Genomic DNA, 21966 nt, shown 5'->3' on the forward strand with positions numbered 1-21966 from the left:
TCCATCAGCAGACAAAAACCTACACCATGAGTATTCTACCAGACCTGATAGGATGGGCAGATATAATGAGGACAAGGCAGTCCCTCAGATAACCTGGCCACTTGCAATGAAGGGCTTCAAAGGTTAAAACCAGCACTTAAACTGGACCCAGAGGCAAACTGTCAACCAATATAGCTCATGGAGCAGAGGTGTAACATGCTGTTCTAGAAGCACACATAACTACTTGCACCACTGCATTCTGCATCAGTTAAAATTCCTGGATACTCTTCAAAGATACAGTAGAATGTATTACAGTAATGCATTCTGTAGTAATGCATTAATAGATAGAATGCATTAGAGAAATGCATTACAGAGAATATGAGCAGAACCTTCTGATCTAGGAAGGGTTACAACTGGTGCACAACAAGAAGCTTCTATCCATGACTGTCACCTGCTCTTTGAGCAGGAGTTTTGAGTCTAAGAAGATGTCCAGATCACACATTCTTTATCTTATAGCCTCCAGGCACCAAGATAAAATATTCACATTACTTAATTCACAGTGACAGAGATATATAATTGGATATCACCAGCATAATAATATCTCATCCCATGGTGATAGATGAGCTGATCCAATGTCCTCATATATTAAATAGAAGAGAGAGAGAGAGAGAGAGAGAGAGAGAGAGAGAGAGAGAGAGAGAGAGAGAGAGAGAGAGAGAGAACATATTGTTTTGGATTTATAAGGTGTGAGTATGTACAATATTTGTTCAACAATCTAAGCCTGAACAAGAATGTAATACCTCACTTCTAATTGTATAATTTCTTAGCAACTTTAACTTTTGAAAGCTATGTGGAAAAATGGCATGTTTGTTAATCAACTAGAATGTTTCTTTTCAAAGACTGAAAATAATCCTAAAACTAGACTATATATACCATTATGATATTTTAATAAAGATAATAAAACGTATCAGACAGTCTCCTTTACAACTAGGCTTCTGGCTCATAATCTGACTGTTCTTTAAAAAATCTGCCAATCTTCATGCTACAGGAATTTAAAAGGCTTTGAGGAAGTTCCCCCCCACCCTTGAAAAGTAATACATAAATATTTTAAATAAATATTAAGATATGCTTGCTTCAGCGGCACATATATTAAAAGTAGAAGATTAGCATGGCCCTGCACAAGAATGACACACACATTATCGAAGCATTCCATATTTTAAAAATTAAAATAAGTACTAAGACAGCTCTGATTCTGAAGATCTCTCAAGCAGAAGAACTGTGTTGTAGGATAACAGAATAAAAGATACAAAAGCGCAGAATAGGGCAATTAAAATTATTTAAGCATTAGAAGAGTTAGCCTGCAGGGAAAAGGAGCAGCGTTTCCACATATGCAGTTTAGGAAGAAGTGATTAAGGAGGGAGATAAGATAGAAGCATACGAAGGATTGAATTAAAAATGTGATTTGAAATTCCATCCACCCTTCATAGCTTCAGAATCCATGGATTGAAACTAAAAGTTTTCGATTTGATTAGTCCAAATCCCTCTGTCATTGCTTTATATTCACAGATTAATAAGAAGGATTTCAGCAGAATTTACAATTCAGTCGTATATTTCTTTATGTAAAAGTCCTTCTTTATATAATACATGATTAAATGGTGGCATTTACTGCTATAAATTAAATGTCTTAGGGCTTATCCATTTTTATGGTTTTTAAAAGCTATTAATTGCATTTATTGAAGACATCTACAGATACTAATTAAATGTGCAAAGGACTGTAACTTAGTTACAGGAAATATTTTACTTCTGACAGCTTTATTCAGAATCAAGGGCATCATGCCAATTAAGTACCAATTGGTAAGGGACAGTCAAAATGGCTTCACATCTTCTGTCTTGTTTATGACCTAAGGATACATCTTCTAGTCTAAACAGGCTTGAACTAGACATGAATTTGCTTTAATCCATCAATCTATTTTATATTGCATTCCTCCTATTGCCATCTTCTGCTAGGTTTTTACAAATTTACGAGGTGGAAGCTCAAGAAAAACAAATTAGTTTAAGTATTAACTTAAGAATGGAGATTTCATGCCCCTCCCTTCCCACTGCAGCTTGTCATTCCTGAGTACCCAGAGCCTTTATGATGCTGTCTGATACCACCCTATAGCTTCAGAGAGGGGTAAGATGCCGTGGGGATCTAAAATAGCTTTTGAAGGTTCAGGGTTGTGGGGAAAGGTTCTATAGTTAATAGGGAATAAACCTTGCTTAATACAACATGACTTAATGATGAGTAAACATGCATATAATTGCACTTCTGGCTACAAACGCACCCTCCATCTTAACTTGCTACCTTTTAGCCATGCAGTTGATTTTCTAGTCTAGGCTGCTCATTTCATTTCCTTCTTTATGATCTTTGGCTTCTTCCAGGACTTTACTTTTTGGTTTTGTCATATGTTGTAAAACTTCATAATTGAAAGCATAAATATATTTGAAGCAAGTACAACTTTATTTATAAATATAAATTGTATCCTCATGGGTGGTTGATAGAAATATTGAGTTAACCAACTGGTGTGATTGTAGCACATATAGGCCTCAGTTGGACATAAGCTGTTTGTTTTAATTCTGTGTGGAAGCAATTCTAAGCTATGACCTTAATGCAGAGAAGGAGAATTATGGCCCTTTTATGACTTGTGGACTTGAATTTCCAGAATTACTGAGCCAGAATGGCTGGTTCAGGAATTTTGGGAGTTGAAATTCACAAGACATAAAAGGCCTTTGTTCCCCACCCCTGCCTTAATATAAACATAATGGTGCTCTAATGATTGCTCTTTATGCACATCCATATTTTCCCATTGACTTTCTGCCATTTTAGAATCATGCCACATATTTATCAGGATCATATGTATATGACAATCTTTATAGGTAGAACAGATATAATTGTAATGCGCATTTTACAGAAGTATGTTGTTTCATAAAATTGTAGATAGACCTCTTTCTATATCATGCTAATCTATATCATGATTAGCTTGCATTTGGATTAGCATGTAGTACTTTTGGTATATTCAGTAATCAGTGATACTTTCAATAAGTAAGGTTTTAGCATGACCTGTGAAGCAGATTATATCTTTCAAAATAATAATGGTATTTGGAAAAAAACATTTCTTGGAGCAAAGAAATTCAACTTTAGTATGAATTGAAGACATAGACAATTTGGCAAAACTATTGTGATTTTGCTTGAGGGGGAGGGGATAAAAATAAGTCAATATGGCAACTGCAATATCATCTTGACATTTTTTATTCCAACTGTAGATGCCCCTGTTTGGCTACATTTTTTGTGGGCTATATTATTGTTTTATATTTATATATTAATAAGGACTTTTGCAAGCCTTAAAATTCAGTCATACATTTCCTTAAATGAAGGTATTTCATTTTAAAAATATTAAATATTTGAAATAGCTTTCATATTGTAAAAAGCTTGACATAAAAATGTGGATTTTCTTTTGCTTAAACTAGAAAGTGGTGAAGAATGGGGAATATCTCTTTGTCATCCTTTTTTTCAAGATTCTTTTTTCTGATAAAACAAGATTTGCTATAGACAGGATAACGAGAATATCCAATCTCAGTTATTAGTCAAACTACAGGATATAACATGTTTTCAGAACAGTATTTTTGGGGGCATAGTTGAGAAACGATATAGGCAATTCTTCCCATTAACAAAATATGTATACTTTTCTAAACAGGAGGAAAATGCCCTTTTTAAAATAAACTTCTTAAACCAGGGAGACTATAAGAATTACTTCATAGTTAAATACAACAAAGTCCAAATGGAAAAAAGAACTATACAGTGTGCACAGTTGCATTGACTCATTTGTATCTCATTCATTGTCCTTCATTTCTGCACTTACGTTAAGATGAAACAAGAGTGAAAGTGAACTGCAGTACAGAGCAGCTAAAACTAAAGCAAAATTAATAAGATTAATAAGCAACTGTAAAATGGAGGTTTGTTTTATTATTCATTTAATATAGATTCCTATGAGAAGCAGAGACATTTTTTTCATTTTTAAAATTTGTTCAAGAAATCACCAGGAATGGGTAGCTTGGAAGTTACCTGAAGATAGCAATAGCACTAGCAATAACACTAGCAATAGCACTCAGAATTATGTACCGCTTCACAGTGTTTTACAGTCCTCTCTAAGTGGTTTACAGAGTCAGCATATTGGCCCCAACAATCTGGGTCCTCATTTTACCGATCTCGGAAGGATGGATGTCTGAGTCAACCTTGAGTCTGGTGAGATTTGAACTGCCAAATTGCAGTCAGCCAGCAGTCAGCAGAAGTAGCCTGCAGTACTGCATTCTAACCACTGCGCCACCACAGCTCATAGATTTAAGAAAACTTAAATCTACCATGTTTTTGGTGGCAGCCACACATCTGCAATAGAGTAGAACTGCAGAACCATTAAATTATAGCATCAAAAGGAATCCTTGAGATCTTATAGTGCAACCTCCTGCCCAGAACAGAAATATATATCTTCTCAAATAATTGATTGTCTGAGATAATTCTACTCTATTGCAGATATGTGACTGCCACCAAAAACATGGTAGATTTAAGTTATTCAAGTAACTTCCAAGCTGCCCATTCCTGGTGATTTTTTTTTTAAAGTTTAAAACCAAATTGTTCCACTACTTAACATCTCCCACAGTCAGAATGTTAGTTTTTTTTCTTATTTTGAGTTTTGACCTAACCCTATATAAAGCTTCCACCCACTAGTTCATTCCTACCTTCAGGAGTTATGAAATGATCCATACAGTTCCCACCCCAATGATGGGCAGAACGTAAGTGAAAGTATTTGGCAGGGGCCAAAATTCAGCCTTCTGATATACCAGAGGGCTTCAAGAGGCCATTCAATAATATAATAAAATCACAAAAAGGGACAAGGACAGTATTTTGTTTAGTTTTTTTTAGTTTCAAAAGTTTATACAGATCATGGGAAGCCTTATCTGCCCAAAATCATGGGCTGTTTTTATGATTTGGGGATCTGAAACCGTCTGATCCCATTCCAACATGCTTCCTGCTTCAATTTTTATTCTTAATTTTGTTTAAACACACAAAAACAGAAAAATAAAAATCATCTTGCATTGCCAATTTCAGCATCCTGCACTTTATTTGCAGCTGAGGAAAAGCACAAACAAGGTGCTAGGACTTGCAGACGGCCCACTTTTTTCTATATTTGAATGGCTAGGACCATATAAAGATTTCAGAAGAGAAGAGAAGAGAAGAGAATGAGCTGGAAAGTACCTTGGAGGTCTTCTAGTCCAGCCCCCTGCTCAAGCAGGAGAACCTGTACCATTTCAGATAAATGACTGTCTAGACTCTTCTTAAAAACATCCAGTGATGGAGCACCCACGATTTCTGAAGACAAGCTGTTCCACTGGTTAATTGTCCTCACTGTTAGGAAGTTTTTCCTTAATTCCAGGTTGCTTCTCTCTTCGATGAGTTTCCAACCCTTATTTTTTATCCTGCCCTCTGGTGCTTTGGAAAATAATTTGATCCCCTCCTCTTTGTGGCAGCCTCTCAAGTACTGGAATGCTGCTATCATGTCACCCTAATTCTTCTTTTCTTTAGACTGGCCAAACCCAAATCCTGCAGCCTTTCTTCATATGTTTTAGTCTCCAGGCATTTGGTCATCTTAGCTGCTTTTCTGTGATGCTAGCAGCTTGTTGCCAATAAAATTTCTTTGCTTATTGAAACTCAGATAATGTCAGGTTCCCTTAGGGATGCTGCCATTCTGAAGGGTGGGTGGTGGTGTAGGCTGTTGGAGCCAAATTCCTTGCATGCTTTCACTTTCACTGTAACCATGTGGGATTTAGGGAGAGGGGACCAGGTTGACGTGATGGACTTCCTCCTAGCCAGTTCTAGCAAGATTGCGGCATTCTGAGGATGAACTGCTATCAAGCTAACGCCTTGGAGTTCTCAAAACACTTTTGCGGCATTGTATTGGTTACTGATGGACAAGGGGATTGGGGTGGGGTTTGAAGGGGTGAAAATAGCCTAACGCTTTGCGCAGAAACTTCAGATTCCGCCTGACTTCTCTGCAATCACTTTTTCTCAGTAAAAGTTTCCTTTTGAAATACTGCTGGTTTCGAGAGTCATGCTTTCCTGAGAAGATAGCTGAGGCAGGTCCTTACAGATAATTTTGTAGTTGACACTAATTTATCCCAGTTCTCTTGTTGGGAGGGATTTCAACATTATTGTAGAAATTGTTGTCTAAAATGTCTCAGTGTGTTGCATCTGCCATAGCAACCACAAACTAAGGGAGCAGAATATTGTCATGGTCAGAGTTTCTCTAATTAGCCTTAAATTATCTATTGGAATGACAGGACACTGTTTTAAATAGTTCATCCTAAGCACTTAATGGAGCTGAACAGTTTCCTGAATGTGCTTAAGATATGTTTCCTGCCTCATTGGTTGATGATATAGTTGAAGACTTGCACGGTATATGGAATACAGAAAGAATTGGAATAAAGAAACTGACCCCATCATTCCTAACCTGTCTCACTCCCTATCTGCTTAACTCTTATTTTCCTGGCTGATTAAACTTGTCAAGGTAGTACAGGCCCAGTATAGTGGCAATGCTTCTTGCTGACAATTAAATAATTATAGACTGTAACAAGTATGTTATTACTGGCCAATTCTTCCCAAACCTTAGATGTATTGGACCACAGCTCCAATAATTGCTGATTGTAAGATCTTTGAGTATGCACATTGGGGATAATGGAAATCCTAATCTAGGATATTTTTGTGAAAGACATACTGTTAGAAATTCTGTTTTATTAAATAGTAGCACAGGATTATTATATAGCCATACAGATTGGTAGCAAAGTCTGATTACATACCCATACCCATCAAATAAAATATACAGTGTGCAGTTATAAGCCTTGCTGCTTAGCTGTTTCAACTGTCACAGGAAACTCCTCAGAACATAGAAGAGCCATAGATTATAACCATAGATGCAAACTAAACACTGCTGTCTACTGGCTGAATACTTCTGTAGTTGTTGCAATACAAAATACATTCTATCATGTATTCCAACACATATCAAATTTGGGAAGACTTGTATAAAAATGATTAGGGTTTTTCTCCCCACGGACCTCATTTCAACTACAGAATTTTTATTTATTTTTTTGCATTTTTACAGGAAAGCATTTTGCTGAACATTCCACCATATTTAAGAAAATAGTTTAGGATAACGTATACAATCTTTCAAAACAAACCTAGCTCAGGATACTGAGAAATTACAATCTCAATAGACAACCAAGAATTAAGGATATTGCTTGGATTACAGAAACAGATGAATATATTTTCATTATATAATGAAATCTGTGTAGAAATATTGAAACTGGGCCTCTCTCAAATTAATTATTTCTGGCTTTTTGGTAATACATAAATTATTTGTTAAATATATTTTAGCAATTCCTTTCCCCATGTTTACTTTGATTTTGCTGAGAGATTGTGGTTATTAAAAATAATTAATATTCCCAATATTCTTGGCACTGTGAATCTATTCAGTCATCTATTTGCTTCCCTCTTAGTCAAGAATTACTTTGCAACTATTAATAATTTTGTAATGTACTAAAACAATTTGAACTGTTCTTTTCTAGCATTTAGCTTCTACTATCCAGTAATGAACAATGTTAACTCATCATCAAGAACATTCCTTATTCATAGTAACTACTTTTTGTGATAATCTTGTAGTAATTGTACTGAAGATTATTTAAAATCCACTGCTTTTATTTCAATGAGTTCCTAAGTACTATTTTGTTGCATCAAGTATTATTTACCTTAGCAACAGAGGATATTTTGTTTGTTTGTTTGTTTGTTTGTTTGTTTGTTTGTTTGTTTGTTTATTAGATTTATGTGGCCACCGATCTCATAACGCAACTCTGGGAGCCTCACAGCAATAAAACCAATTATAAAATCAAAATCAAAAAAATCAAAAAACAAAAACAAAAATCCAGTGCCTCAATCATTCCTTTGGGATGCCCCACTACCAGCATCAGATATCCTCATTCTCTCCCAGTGCCTGAGTAAAAAGCTAGGTCTTGTATGGCCTGTTGAAAATCTAGAACAGGGATAGCTAACCTTTTTGCCATTGCGTGCCAAAAGCGGGGGGAGTGCGGGGGGGGGTTGAGCACACATGTGCCCATACCCACAATTCAATGCCCCCCATGCCCCACCCCTCCGCACACGTGCGCACACTACTCCCACCCCACTCCCCCTGCTTTTGGCACGTGCCAGCAAAAACATTACCGGTGTGACCGGAAAGCCCATTTTTCACCCTCCCCAGGCTCCAGAGGCTTTCTTGGAGCCTGGGGAGGGTGAAAACAGCCTCCCCCACCATTCTGGAAGCCCTCAGGAGGCTGTTCCCAACTTCCAGTGGGCCCGGAAGGCCTGAAAATCAGCTGGCTGGCGTGCCCATGCGGCTGGAACTGAGCTAGAGCAACGTTCATGTGCCCGCAGATATGGCTCCACGTGTCACCTATGGCACGCGTGCCATAGGTTCGCCATCACGGGTCTAGAAGAATAGGAACTGCTGAAATCATTATAGGGACAGGTTTTATAAGGTAGGGACAGCCAAGAAATGGCATGTTTGCTAAGATTTCAGGAAAGGATCCGAAATTACATATTATACATGTACACTTGGTGTGCTGGTTTTAGGGAAAACCTGGAGACTTTTAACTGATTAGCAATCTGGTAAATTATCTATGCAGTTATTAGTCATAGCATGTGATGCAATTTAAATGACATCTTAACATTTTCCCCCAGTTTATATTTGTAAATGTCTATTCTTTAGATAAAATACGGCTTTGATGTCTTCTATAATCTATCATGGGCTTGCTGAGTTCTAGAGTAGTTGTTAGGAGGAAGTGGATTAAACTTGAATTTCTAATTATATATTGTAATTATATTTTTTAATCTGAAAGATGCAGATATATCCTGTTCTTTTATAGAGAGCAAAATTGCTTTTTGGGATTGCTACAACCAAAGTAACCATGGCTAGAGAAATGGAGCTTCTCTGTCTCGTTCTCTTTGAAAGAATGAATGAACACATTTCTCAAGTTCAATATAAGGATTGTGATTTTTAGATATTGTCAGATTAATTTCATGAATAATATAGAAAATTCAACCAGAGTTCAGTTCTTTATTTGTTTAGATACAATAGATAGAATCTTGCCAGGCTAAACCCTTATTATTCTCACCTTAACCTAGAAGATTCAAGAAAGTGACTACCCTAACTCTCTTCCTCTGTTTTTTATCTAGCTCCTGGATGTGTTGCATCTGTCTCACACCCAATTCTGGAATGTACTCCTTCCTGGGAAACTGCTGGTTCACTGTAGTCCACCAGACCAGCTCCCCTTCCAAAGGTGCAATCTCTCAGATGTGCCTTCGCAGATGATAATATATCCATCCAGCTGTTTTTCTTCAATGAATTACACTCTTAATGACAACTATATTTATCAACAATTGGGTACATTTCTTCTTGCTTTCTTCCTCCTTAAAAAAGTAGCCATAACACATACTATATGGTTTTTCTGAGCTTTAAGGCTATAGAACAAAAGAAAGAAACCCAATGTTATGTCTGCTGATTTCTTCTTTTTCCTGTTTTTTTTTCAGTCTGTTGCACAACCCCAAAATCTGATCAAGAGGATTAGTAAAGGAGCATTTGAAAGAACATGAGAAACAGCAGGAAAAGAAAAAAGTAATTCTTTTCTTGTTTCCTCTGATGGGCCTACACTGGAATCTTTTTTTTTTTTTTTTGCTAAAGAACCACTGAAGCAATGTTTGTACTAAATATAACTATTATTCAGAGGGCACATTGCAATGAATACAGTGCATCATCTATTGTTTTGAAAATATTAGCATAAGACACACCTCAATGCCTACTGTAATTATGGAAGAAAAGGAGGCATTTCAAACATTTTACCACCTATAGCATCACAGCTGTAGGCTCTAGTTGCTGCTGAGTTATTTTTAAAGACCAGTAATAGCAAATCTGAACAGGTACAAAGTGTTATATTTAATGGCATGATGGTACACAATTTCGATCATCACATGTTTGTACTGGAACACCACTTTTTAAAAATCAGTAGACTGCTTTCTACCTCCTACAATCCTACAAGTTTTAGGAGCACAATAGAGCTTTCTTGCAACTTTTTTTTTTTTTAATATCCCTTTTTGGTGCCAATTTTTCTGAATGAAGGGATTTCTTTCCTTCTTTGTCATTCAATGTCCTCCTGCCATTTCACCGTCCCAGCCCCATTTCCAAACTGATAGTGTGATGGCTTCTGCCTAAGGTGACCAGACGTCCCGCTTTTGGCGGGACAGTCCCGATTTTTAGCAATTTGTCCTGCGTCCCGCGGCGTTTCAAAAAAGTCCCGATTTTTCATTCTGCCTCCTGAGTCCCGCTGCCTCTTGAGCCCCAGCTGATGGCTAGAAGAAAAAAAAACTGTTTAAACTCTTGCCCGGGGCTTCAAAGGGCCGCCCTACAGGCAATCAGTGTAAAGAGTTCCTGAAGCAGTTTTTTTTCCCCTAGCTAAGCTGCAGAAACGAAACCGAAACCAGGATCTTTGGTGCAACGTGACAAAATGAGGCAGAGAGAGATTTATTTTTATTTTTATTTTTCCTCCCCAAAAAAGGTAGGTGAAAATCTGCAAACAATGGGAAATTTAGGAGGAGAGTTCAAGATTTTAAAACACAAAAGAAAAAAAAGCTGTATTTAACTAGGGAATTGTAATAATTGAGATACTATTAATTGTATATTGTGTTGAAAGCAGAAATGGTTAAGTTGTGGTTCAGAGGAATATATGGGGGAAATTATTTGGTTTATTATTATTGGTAAATATAATTAATTGATTTGTAAGAAATTGGATTGCATGGAAATAATTGGAATATTCATGTTCATATTGATTAATATTCAAAAAAGATAGTTATATAACTAATTGATTTATATTAAAATGTTGAATTTGTATTAAACAACTGTATTACATAATTACATAATTAAACAATGTGAGGATGGATATAAAAATAGATGACAATGGGAAGGGGTATAATATAGAATAGAAGGGAAAAATTGAATTTGATTAAGATTAGAGATGAGGATGAAGGGTAAGTGGTTTTTTTAAAAAAATAGATGAGGAATAAATATGGCAAAAAGGAAATATAGAAATTGTAAATTTAATTGAAGTGACTAAACACTGTTTAAATTTGTGAACTGGCCAAATACTCTGTTCAAAGAAAATAAATTGTATGTTTGTATGTGTGTTTCTAATTACTGCTATTTATTCATATTTGTTCTCTTTTCTTTAAAGTTTAACCATTCATTCTTTATCTTAATATCTTTATATTTGTTTGGGGTTGGCTTTCTTCCCTTTCATCTTTTTTATTGTACAGCAATCTTTCTCCTCAAACCTACCACCTCTCTCTTTTCTTTCCTTCTTACTTTCTCTTCCCCCCCTCTTCTTCTCCTCCCTACTTCCTCTTCCTTTCTCCTTCTCCTCCTCTCTTCCTCCCCCTCTTACCCTCACTCCTACTCTAATTTCCCTTCCCTTCCTTCATCCCTCTCTATTGCTGTATCCTTTTATGCATATGGACTACTCAGAGGGCTGAAAAAATTATTTTTGACTGGTCCTCGCACTTTTGACCAGTCCTCGAACTTACGACTGTCTTCACATTTTATGTTTTTTGCCCTATCTTATCACCATGGTGAAGAGAAGCAGTTGTGAAATGAGTGACATGGTTGTTAAGGATGCTGCATGGGCATAAATGTGAGGATGGTCATAAGTGTGAGGACCAGTCAAAAGTGCGAGGACCTGTCAGAAATGACTTTTTTCAGCCCTCTGGTTAGTCCTTTTGTGCATATGGACTACTCAGAGGGCTGAAAAACTTATTTTTGATTGGTCCTCACACTTTTGTCCAGTCCTCAAACTTACGACTGTCCTCACATTTTACATTTTTTGCCCAGTCTTATCACCATGGTGAAGAGAAGCAGTTGTGAAATGAGTGACATGGTTGTTAAGAATGCTGCATGGGCATAAATGTGAGGATGGTCATAAGTGTGAGGACCAGTCAAAAGTGCGAGGACCTGTCAGAAATGACTTTTTTCAGCCCTCTGAGTAGTCCCTATACACATAGCCATGGCCACCCGGTCACATGACCAGGTAGCCACGCCCAAAAAATAAGCCACGCCCACAATGGTGTCCCTCTTTACAAAAAAGGAAGAAGTTATTTGCAAACTTGAGACAATTTAATAATGATATAATTTGTTTACAAGAAACTCATATCACAACTCAAGATCAAAAATATTTGATAAACTCTAAATTAGGAACACATTTTATATCTTCAACTTTGCAAAAAAAGAATGGTGTGGTTATTTATGTAAACAAAAGACTAACAGCTAAAATTATAGAAGCAGATGAAGATGGTAGGTTTATAGCAATTGAATTGTTTACAGTAAATGGTCAAATTCTTTTGATTGGAATTTATGCTCCCAACAACAGGATCATTTCTATAAAATGTTACATACTAAAATACTGCAATGGGACTATAGATCTATTTTAATAATGGGAGATTGGAATGGAGTAACTGACTCTAAACTAGATAAAAAGAGCTTGGCGAAATCCAGGATTAGACTACCACAGACTTTTTTTGACATGAAAGAAGACTTGGAATTAAAAGATATTTGGAGAATACATAACCCAAAAGAATTGGACTATACTTTTTTTTCTGACAGACATGGATCCTTCTCTAGGATTGACTTCATCTTGTTGTCAGATGATTTACTTGTTAAGACAAAGAGAACAAAGATTTTTCCAAGAATTTTGTCCGACCATAGCCCAGTATGGATAGAAATCGAGATGGGTAAGACTGAGCGACGTTCTTGGAGAGTGAATGAAAACTTGTTCAGATATGAAAAAAACATAATAGAACTTAAAAAGCATTTGAAAGAATTTTTTGAAATAAATTTGAATAAAGGTACTCCAATTGAAATTGTGTGGGATGCGAGCAAAGCTTATATGAGAGGGGTGCTTATTTATATGAACTCTAAACATAGATTGATTCGACAAAAGAAAAGATCTGAATTGGAAGTAGAAATAAAGAATAAAGAACAGTTACTTATTAAAAATCCAACAGATGAAAGATTACGTGGTGTTATAAAACTTTTGAAAGACCAATTTCAAATGCTTATGGCGGAACAAGTTGCAACAAACTTACAATATGCAAGGCATAATACATTTTGTAATGCCAATAAACTGGGCAGATGGTTGGCTTATACATTAAGAAAAAAGCAGAGTATACGGACTGTTGATAATATTGATATTGGAGGCAAAGAAATTTATCAACAAAAATTAATTAAAGAAGCTTTTGTGGACTATTATACTAAATTATATGCTAAAGATGATGTGCAGAATGGACTTATAGAAAAATATTTAGATAATAAAAGAGTTACAAAAATTACTGACCAACAAAAGGAAAGAATGAATTATCCTATAACAGAGGAGGAGATAATGGTAGCAATTAAACAACTAAAAACAGCTAAAGCTCCTGGAACGGATGGTTTGACTGCAGTGTATTATAAAACTTTGCAAGCAGAAATGGTGGAACAACTTAGAGATTTATTTTGTAATATTCAACAAGGGGGTAAAATACCCCCATCATGGACAACAGCTTATATTTCTTTGATACCAAAAGAGCAAGCAGGTCCTAAAAAACCGGAGAATTATAGACCAATATCTTTATTGAACACTGACTATAAAATTTATGCAAAAGTATTAGCCAACAGGCTGATGCCAGTAATCCAAAAGGTGATTCATGACGATCAAGCGGGATTTATCGAGGGTAGATACATGAAGGATAATGTAAGGCAAGTAATAGACTTACTGGAATATCTTGAGAGGAATAAACAGGTACCTGCAGTGCTAGTTTTTTTGGATGCGGAAAAGGCCTTTGATAGAGTGGATTGGAATTTTCTATTAAAGACTTTAAAAAATATGGACTTTGGGGACCAATTTATACAAGCGGTCTCAGCAATTTACCAAGAGCAAAAGGCACAGATTATTATTAATGGAAGTTTGACAAGAGAGTTTAAAATTCAAAAAGGAACAAGACAGGGATGTCCGTTATCCCCATTGCTATTTATTCTAACACTAGAAGTCTTGTTAAATACAATACGGGACTCTAATATCTTGAAAGGTATAATGATAAGGCAAGAGGATTACAGAATAAAGGCATTTGCAGATGATCTGGTCGTTACCCTAACACAGCCAATGGAATCAATAATCCAGATGAAGGACATTATACAAGACTATGGTAATGTTTCAGGTTTTAGACTGAACCAGAAAAAAACTAAGATGATAGCTAAGAATATGACACAAGATCGTAAACACGAGCTTGAAAGGAGGGCAGGTTTTGAGATTGTACCAAAGGTAAAATATCTAGGAGTTCAGGTTGCAGAATCAAATATGAAACTGTTTCAAAATAATTATGAGGTGTTGTGGCGAGAGGTGCAGAAAGATATGGAGACTTGGAAAAAACTGCAGCTTTCTCTACTTGGAAGAATAGCAGCAGTTAAGATGAACATTTTGCCAAGATTTCTTTTTTTGTTTCAAATGATTCCGGTGCTTAAAAGTGATAAACAACTGAAAGTGTGGCAAACTGGAGTGAATAAGTTTGTCTGGAACGAGAAAAAACCGAGAGTGAAATTGAAAATTATGCAAGATGTTCCAGAAAGGGGAGGCCTTAAACTTCCAAACCTACAGTTATATTATGAAGCAGCAGCTTTGACTCTAGCAAGTGATTGGTTTGGAAGGAAAAAGACTGGAATATTGAATATAGAAAGTTTTGATCTTGAATTTGGATGGCATGCTTACTTATTTTATGATAACAAAGTGGATAAAGTATTTAAAAGCCATATACTTAGAGAATCTTTGATGAGAGTTTGGAAGAAGCACCGATTCAAATGGGATTATAAAATACCGCTATGACTGGATCTTGGTCATATTATGTGGAATACAAATATAATGTCACTCGGGGGGTTTTTATACAAAGAGGTTCTTTTTACAGATGCGGGCAGATGGCAGTTGAAGACATTACAGACACTGTTGGACGAAGGGATTAACTTAACTTGGTTACAATATAATCAGTTACAATTGAGATGGAAAGAGGACCAAAAAACTGGCATTATGTTGCATGAGGAAGAATTGGTTAGACACATAAAGGAGAAAGGTCCAATGCATATTAAAAGGCTTTATAATGTTTTGTTAGAAAGGGATTCAGAAACTGAATTGGTTAAAGACCGTATGATTAAGTGGGCACAAAATTTTGAGGAACCAGTGATGTTGGAAACATGGGAAAAAATTTGGGTTCAGAATGTTAAATTCACACAGTCGCAGAATTTGAGGGAAAATTTTTATAAAATGTTTTATAGATGGCATTTAGACCCCAAAAAATTGTCGTGTATGTACCCTAATGTTCAGCCAAAATGTTGGAGATGTGATTGTTTAGATGCTACATATTATCATGTTTGGTGGACTTGTAGGAAAGTTAAGGCTTTTTGGATAAAAATTTGGTGGGTCATGCAGAATGTTTTGAAGAAAAAAATTCAATTTTCTCCACAATTGTTTTTATTGGGTATAGTTAAGGGTTTTACTTCGGGTGAAACAAAGTTGATATTGTACATGATAACAACTGCGAGACTACTGATAGGTAAATACTGGAAGAATGAAGCTTTGCCCATGATTGAGGAATGGACTTTGAAGATGGCCAGTTTTGCAGAGATGGTGAAGATTTCAGCATATTTAAAAGACTGTTCACATGAGACTTATGAATGGGAATGGAAAAAGTGGATAGATTATGTTCAAAACAAATATCAAACTAGGAAATATCATATAGCTTTTATTTGAAAATGTTATATTATGATAGAAATTTTTTTTAATGTAATAAAGATGAAAAAGTATAAGGGGGAAGGAGGGGTTCAAGTTTTATACACGTTTTATATATAGGAGGGGTTTTTTATTTTTCTTTTCTTTTTATTTAACATGAATATATTGTGCGGAAGTCCGGGGGGAGGGGTGGGTTATGGTGGGTTAGGGAGGCTGGGAAGCTTGGGGTGGGTTGAGGGGGGGGGAAAGGGTGAAAATGTAATTGTAAAACTTTTGTAATAAAAAAAAAAAGAATGCTGCATGGGCATAAATGTGAGGATGGTCATAAGTGTGAGGACCAGTCAAAAGTGCGAGGACCTGTCCGAAATGACTTTTTTCAGCCCTCTGAGTAGTCCCTATACACATAGCCATGGCCACCCGGTCACATGACCAGGTAGCCACGGCCACCCAGTCACATGACCAGGTAGCCACGCCCACAAAATAAGCCACGCCCACAATGGTATCCCTCTTTACCAATCTTAAAATCTGGTCACCTTACTTCTGCCCCTCTGTTCATCAGAGCATTCAGACCGTGAAAACATTTCTTCTAGGAAGAATTATATTATTACAAAATAGAAATCATTTTTTTCTCAGTAAAGTATGGAAATTACCATCCCCTCTAAGAATAGTTCTAAAGGCTACATGGGGAAAAAAGGATAGGAATAGGATAGAGATGGCATTGTATGTCTCAATTTTGTCTCTGAATCTTAGTAGATTCTGATTTCCTTCCCAAACACAGTCAGGAAATGACTATTTTGTTGCAATATTTTCAGGATCAGACTCAATAAAGATAATAGAAGTTATAGGTTTAAATATAATTCTCTTTAATCATAATAGGCATTCTATATTCGCTGAATATTCAAGATAGAAGCAAGGAAAATGGGGAGGATGGCTCCTTTTATATACAAGGGGCGGAGCCAGGAATGGGAGTGGTAAAATATGAATACATTAAAGCTCAAGTAATAAGTTAACCCCTGATGTTCCATATATACATTATTTACACATTAGAGAATAAGGCATTTACATCTGACAAATCCCCCTCTAAATGCCGGTTCGTTATACAACACCAGTTACATTCAGATTCAGGACAATATAATACATATAATTTAGAAGTTAAATATTTGTGTTGTTTAGAAGGTAAGGGTTTTGTTAATATGTCAGCTAATTGTTCAGAAGTATCACAATGTATTGCTTTGATGAATCCGTCTTGAGATAGTTGTCTCACGTGCTTAAATTTTATATCAATATGCCTGGACCTTTGTCCAATTGCATCGGATCTAGAAATTTCAATGGCCGCTTTATTATCTTCATGCATAATAAATGGTAAAGTAGGTTTCTTCCAAACATCTGTGATCAAATCATTGAACCATACAAGGTTATTTGCAGCTTTAGACAAGCAAACATATTCTGCTTCTGTGGTAGAGGTGGCTACCAGTTCTTGTTTACCAGTATACCAGTAAACTGGACAATCGTTCAATAGAAAAACATAACCAGAGGTACTCTTTCTGCATGATGTATCACCAGCCCAATCTGCATCAGCATAACAAGTAATTTTTGGTTCTTTGTCATTATTGGGTTCCAATATTAAACAAAAATCTAATGTACTTTTCAGATATCTTAAAATTCTTTTGACAGCTTCCCAATGATACAAGGTTGGTTTGCTAACATATCTTGACAATAAATTGAGAGGTAATGCAATATCTGGCCTAGTCCAATTAGATATATAAAGGAGTGAACCTATAACTGATCTGTAAAATGTGTTGTCTTTAAACTCAGGGGAAGATTCATCATTGTTTCTAAGAAAATCAGTTTGCATAGGTGTGTCACATGTTTTGGCATTATTTAAGTTACATTTGTTTAGGAGTTCAATGATTTTATCTTTTTGAGTAAGTTTGAATCCCCTTTTTGTTTTGTTAATTTGTACACCAAGGTATTTATTCACTTTACCTAGTGATTTCAATGAGAAGTGTTCGTTTAACTTATTTACAAAGATTTCCCTGCTCTCTTTATGCTTTCCAATATATAAAATATCATCCACATAAATTAATACAAATTCAATATGATCATTACTCTTTTTTACAAAGAAACAGTTATCAGCAGTGGTGGCGTTGAAATCCATGGTCTTTAGTACTTTTACCAAACAATCGTACCATCTTTTGCCAGATTGCTTCAATCCGTACAGACTCTTATTTAGTAACCAAATTTCGTTCTTATTAGTGTATTGACTGTGTGGTGCTCTTACATATATTTCCTTATCTAATTTTGCATGTAAGTATGCAGTCTGTATGTCATATTGAAACACGTCTAGATTGAGTGCAGATGCTACTACAAGAGCTGTTTTGACACTCTCTGTTCTCACTGTGGGTGAATATGTGTCAGTATAGTCTTCTGGATATTTTTGTGCATAACCTTGTGCAACTAGTCTGGCCTTGTATAAGGTATTACCTCCTTCTAAATTCTTAATTTTATAAATCCACCTGGTACCTATAATTGTTTTATCCTTAGGTGCGATCGCAGGTGTGAATACATTTAATCCTTGTAAACTTTTCATTTCTTTTTCCATAGCTAGTTCCCATTTTTCTCTTTCTTCACGGGGAAGTTTCAATACTTCCTCATATGTATTAGGTGTTATTTGTTCTCCATCCATATGCATAATATAATCTTTGTATTTATTTGGTATTTGGTTTCTATTATTTCTAATATTTCTTTCAGGTTTGCTATGGTTGTCATGCAAATATCTGGCTTCCTTTTTTGTTAATGTGTCTGTCTTTATTTTATGCTGACTATTTGTCCAAGTTTTGGTTTTGTTCTTACTTTTGTTAATATTTTGATTTTCTGTTGTTCCTTCCTCGCAAGATATATTATCTTTGCTTTTATTAGGAAAAATTTCATTAAGGTGCAACTTAGACCAATTGGCCTGCTCATGAAACACAGCTGTTCTGGATACTATAAATTTGTTATTATTATCGATGAATCTGTACCCTTTGGTTCCAGTTTCGTATCCCATGAATCTTAATCTCCTGGATACGTTTTCTCCCTTTCTCCTCAATTGTTTAGGTATGTGCACGTCTGCAGTAACTCCAAATATGTGCATGTGTGCTAATTTAGGTTTTCTATTGTACATCACCTCATATGGTGTCTTATTCACAATACTGGACCATGTTCTATTTTGAGTGTAATTTGAATAATGTAAGGCTTCTGACCAAAATTGTTTGCCTAAACCAGCATCCTCTAATGTGCATCTAATCATGGTTTGTAGTGTGGAGTTCTTTCTCTCTGCAATCCCATTTTGAAAGGCAGAAAATGGATTGGACGTGAAATGTAGCATCCCTCTATCCTTTAACCATTGGGAGAATTCTTTAGACATGAATTCACATCCCCTATCTGTCATAATTTGTTTTATTCTGATATTATGTTGTGTTTCTATGCGTTTGTAGAATTCCTTAAATTTCTGAAAAGTTTCATCCTTGTGCTTTAATGTGTAAACAAAACCATAGCGACTGTAATCATCCACTATTGTTAGGAAGTAACGTTTTCTATAGGTAATTGATGGAGTTAATGGACCAACTAAGTCCATATGTACCAAATCAAAAATATTGTTAGTTGATCTGTTAGATTTTTTTGGTCTAGGACTGGTTTTTAGTTTGGTGGATTTACATACTGAGCATTCTAAATAATTTTCACAATTTTTTATTTTTACACCTTCTGCGTGTTCAGTCATTTTTTGTACTACAGGAAAGCTAGCATGTCCTAACTTCCTATGTAATATATGAGCACACTCATCATGAATTGGTTTACCTATTTTTGGTTTCTTCTCATTGTGTGTATTTTTGTTATCATGAGTTAATTTACATTCATCATTGTCACTGTTACTGACATTTTCATCATCTGCTTCAATACAATCTTCCATATTTGAATCAATGTTATGTAACCATCTTTCTTTGGTTATCAGATAGGGTAGACCCCCTTTTATCATCACAGTGCCTACATTTGTTTTGTTCTTTTCTATAGTTGCTTTCCCCTTTGAGAAAACTATATTGATGTCAGATTCTCTGCTTAGTTTTATAGCACTTAGTATGTTGTGAGGTATTTCTGGGATTAATAATACCCCCTCTATTTTCCCTAAACCAGGCAAGGTCACATTTCCTCTGCCTAATACTTGAACCTTTTCTTGATTAGCTACCTTTATCACAAACTTATCTTCTGTAAATGAAGATAATATACTTTTGTTATTAGTGGTGTGATTTGTTGCACCAGAATCAATAAGCCAATTATTGTTCTCATCTTGTTGTGTTTTGGTGCTGTCTTGTTTATTTAGCCCATTTAGTGACCCAGATTTTCTCTCTTTTGAATTTTCTCTACCCCCTCTACTTTCTCTGTAGTTTGGTGGACTTCTATATTTGTGTCTATCTGTGGAAGATTGTCTGTAATTGTATTTGCTCCTATATTCTGGCCTATGTCTCTCCCTTGGGACTTTGGGACAGTCTCTTCTACTGTGTTCCCTGGATCCACAATTGTGGCATCTAAAGGCTTCATTATATTTATCTTGAAAGACTACTTTCCTAAAAGATTTGTGTTCTGTTTGGTTACTGGAACGATTTTTTCTTGAATTGTCTTCTGCTATCAATTTGTTAGATAGACTTTCTATTGATAAATATCCCAAATTAATGGTATCTAAGTGTGACATAAAGCTATCCCATGATGGATCAAGTGAATTGATAATAACACTTTTCATAGTTTGATCTGAAATCACTTCCCCCCTCAATTGCAGCTCAGCTCTTATTTTGTTTAGATTTATCAAATGTTCACTTATAGAAACCCCTGGTTTCACTCTAGAAGAAAAGAAATCCTTAGACATTCTTGTGGTTGTGGCTACGCTATCGCTGTGAAATAGATTAAACATGCATTGAATTATTTCTGATACAGTTAGGTTTGGTTTGATGCTATGATACATTGCAGGAGACACGCTAGAAATTATTATGAAAAATGCTCTATGATGTAAACAGTCTATTTTTAAAGTCCAAGGTCTTCTTGGAGGACTAGTTATAAAGAATAGTAAATTTTCTTTCATAAAAATAACCTGAAGCTGTTGGTACCACTCTTGTAAATTAATGCCATCAACTCTAAGTTTTGGGAAGTCACTGGGTAAGTTCCCCACATTATTTTGTCCATTACTTACAACCTGAGGCAGTCCGTGGTCTCTCAAGTGCAGGAAATTACAGAACGGCATTGGGATGCTTGTAACGAGTCTGCGCGGTTCTCTGGCCAGTTCAAGTCTTTCGGGGCCGTCTACGTAGTTTTGCACATGCGCGTTGCTCATTTCTTCTTTGGCGCCGTTGTGGAAGGTTCTCTCCATTTCAGCTCTCTCGATCCGCTCCTCTTCAGATGAGTCGGTCTCTGGCTCGGTTTTTGGGGCTTTGGTGATGGCGGCGGTTCTTCTCTTTCTCTTGTGTGTGCTGGCACTCGATTCTGTCTGCGGTGTAGGGCGGAATCGGCATGGCTCTCTGGGCTCGGGTGTCGTCGTTTTCGAAGTCAGGATGGGAGCGTGCAGGTCTTGAGTTGTCGGTTTGATTTCTTGCTTCTTCGTCGATGTCTTGGAGATTTTCAATCTTGGCCCAAAAGCAGCAAAAAGCGTTTTCATTGCTGACTTTACTTGAGACTTTGTTAAATCGTCTTCACTTTCTGATTTTGGTTCATCTGAAGAGTTTGAGACTTCTTTTTCACTTTCTTCGTCTGATAGTGTTTTTCGCGCCAGAAATTTTGAACTGAGCGTTTTGATTGGCTCTGCTTCACTCTCTTTTGAAGTTCGTTGAAACCAAGATGGCTGCCGTTCAAAATTTCGCGCGGGGTCACATCTTTTCTTTTTTACAACTATTTTCTCAGTAGTCATTTCACTCACAGTTTTTTGATCTTTGGGTTTTTCTTTAATGACGTTTTTCTCTCTCGCTGCTCCGCTGTTCCTCAGCATCTCCTGGAGGTCCGCGATGAGGCTTTCATCATTCTTTTGGCTTTTTAGTA

The 21966-nt window shown here is 36.1% G+C and overlaps 1 pseudogene; it reads left to right on the top strand.

Annotated features, from left to right (window-relative positions):
- The first annotated feature begins 1108 nt into the window (after nucleotides 1-1108).
- Nucleotides 1109-1198, top strand: LOC139317298 (U6 spliceosomal RNA; annotated as a pseudogene).
- Nucleotides 1199-21966: the final 20768 nt, after the last annotated feature.

Source organism: Pituophis catenifer, unplaced genomic scaffold (genome assembly GCF_029215685.1).
Source record: "Pituophis catenifer annectens isolate HBS135680 unplaced genomic scaffold, rPitCat1.0.hap2 SCAF_4, whole genome shotgun sequence".
NCBI classification, from domain to species: domain Eukaryota; kingdom Metazoa; phylum Chordata; class Lepidosauria; order Squamata; family Colubridae; genus Pituophis; species Pituophis catenifer.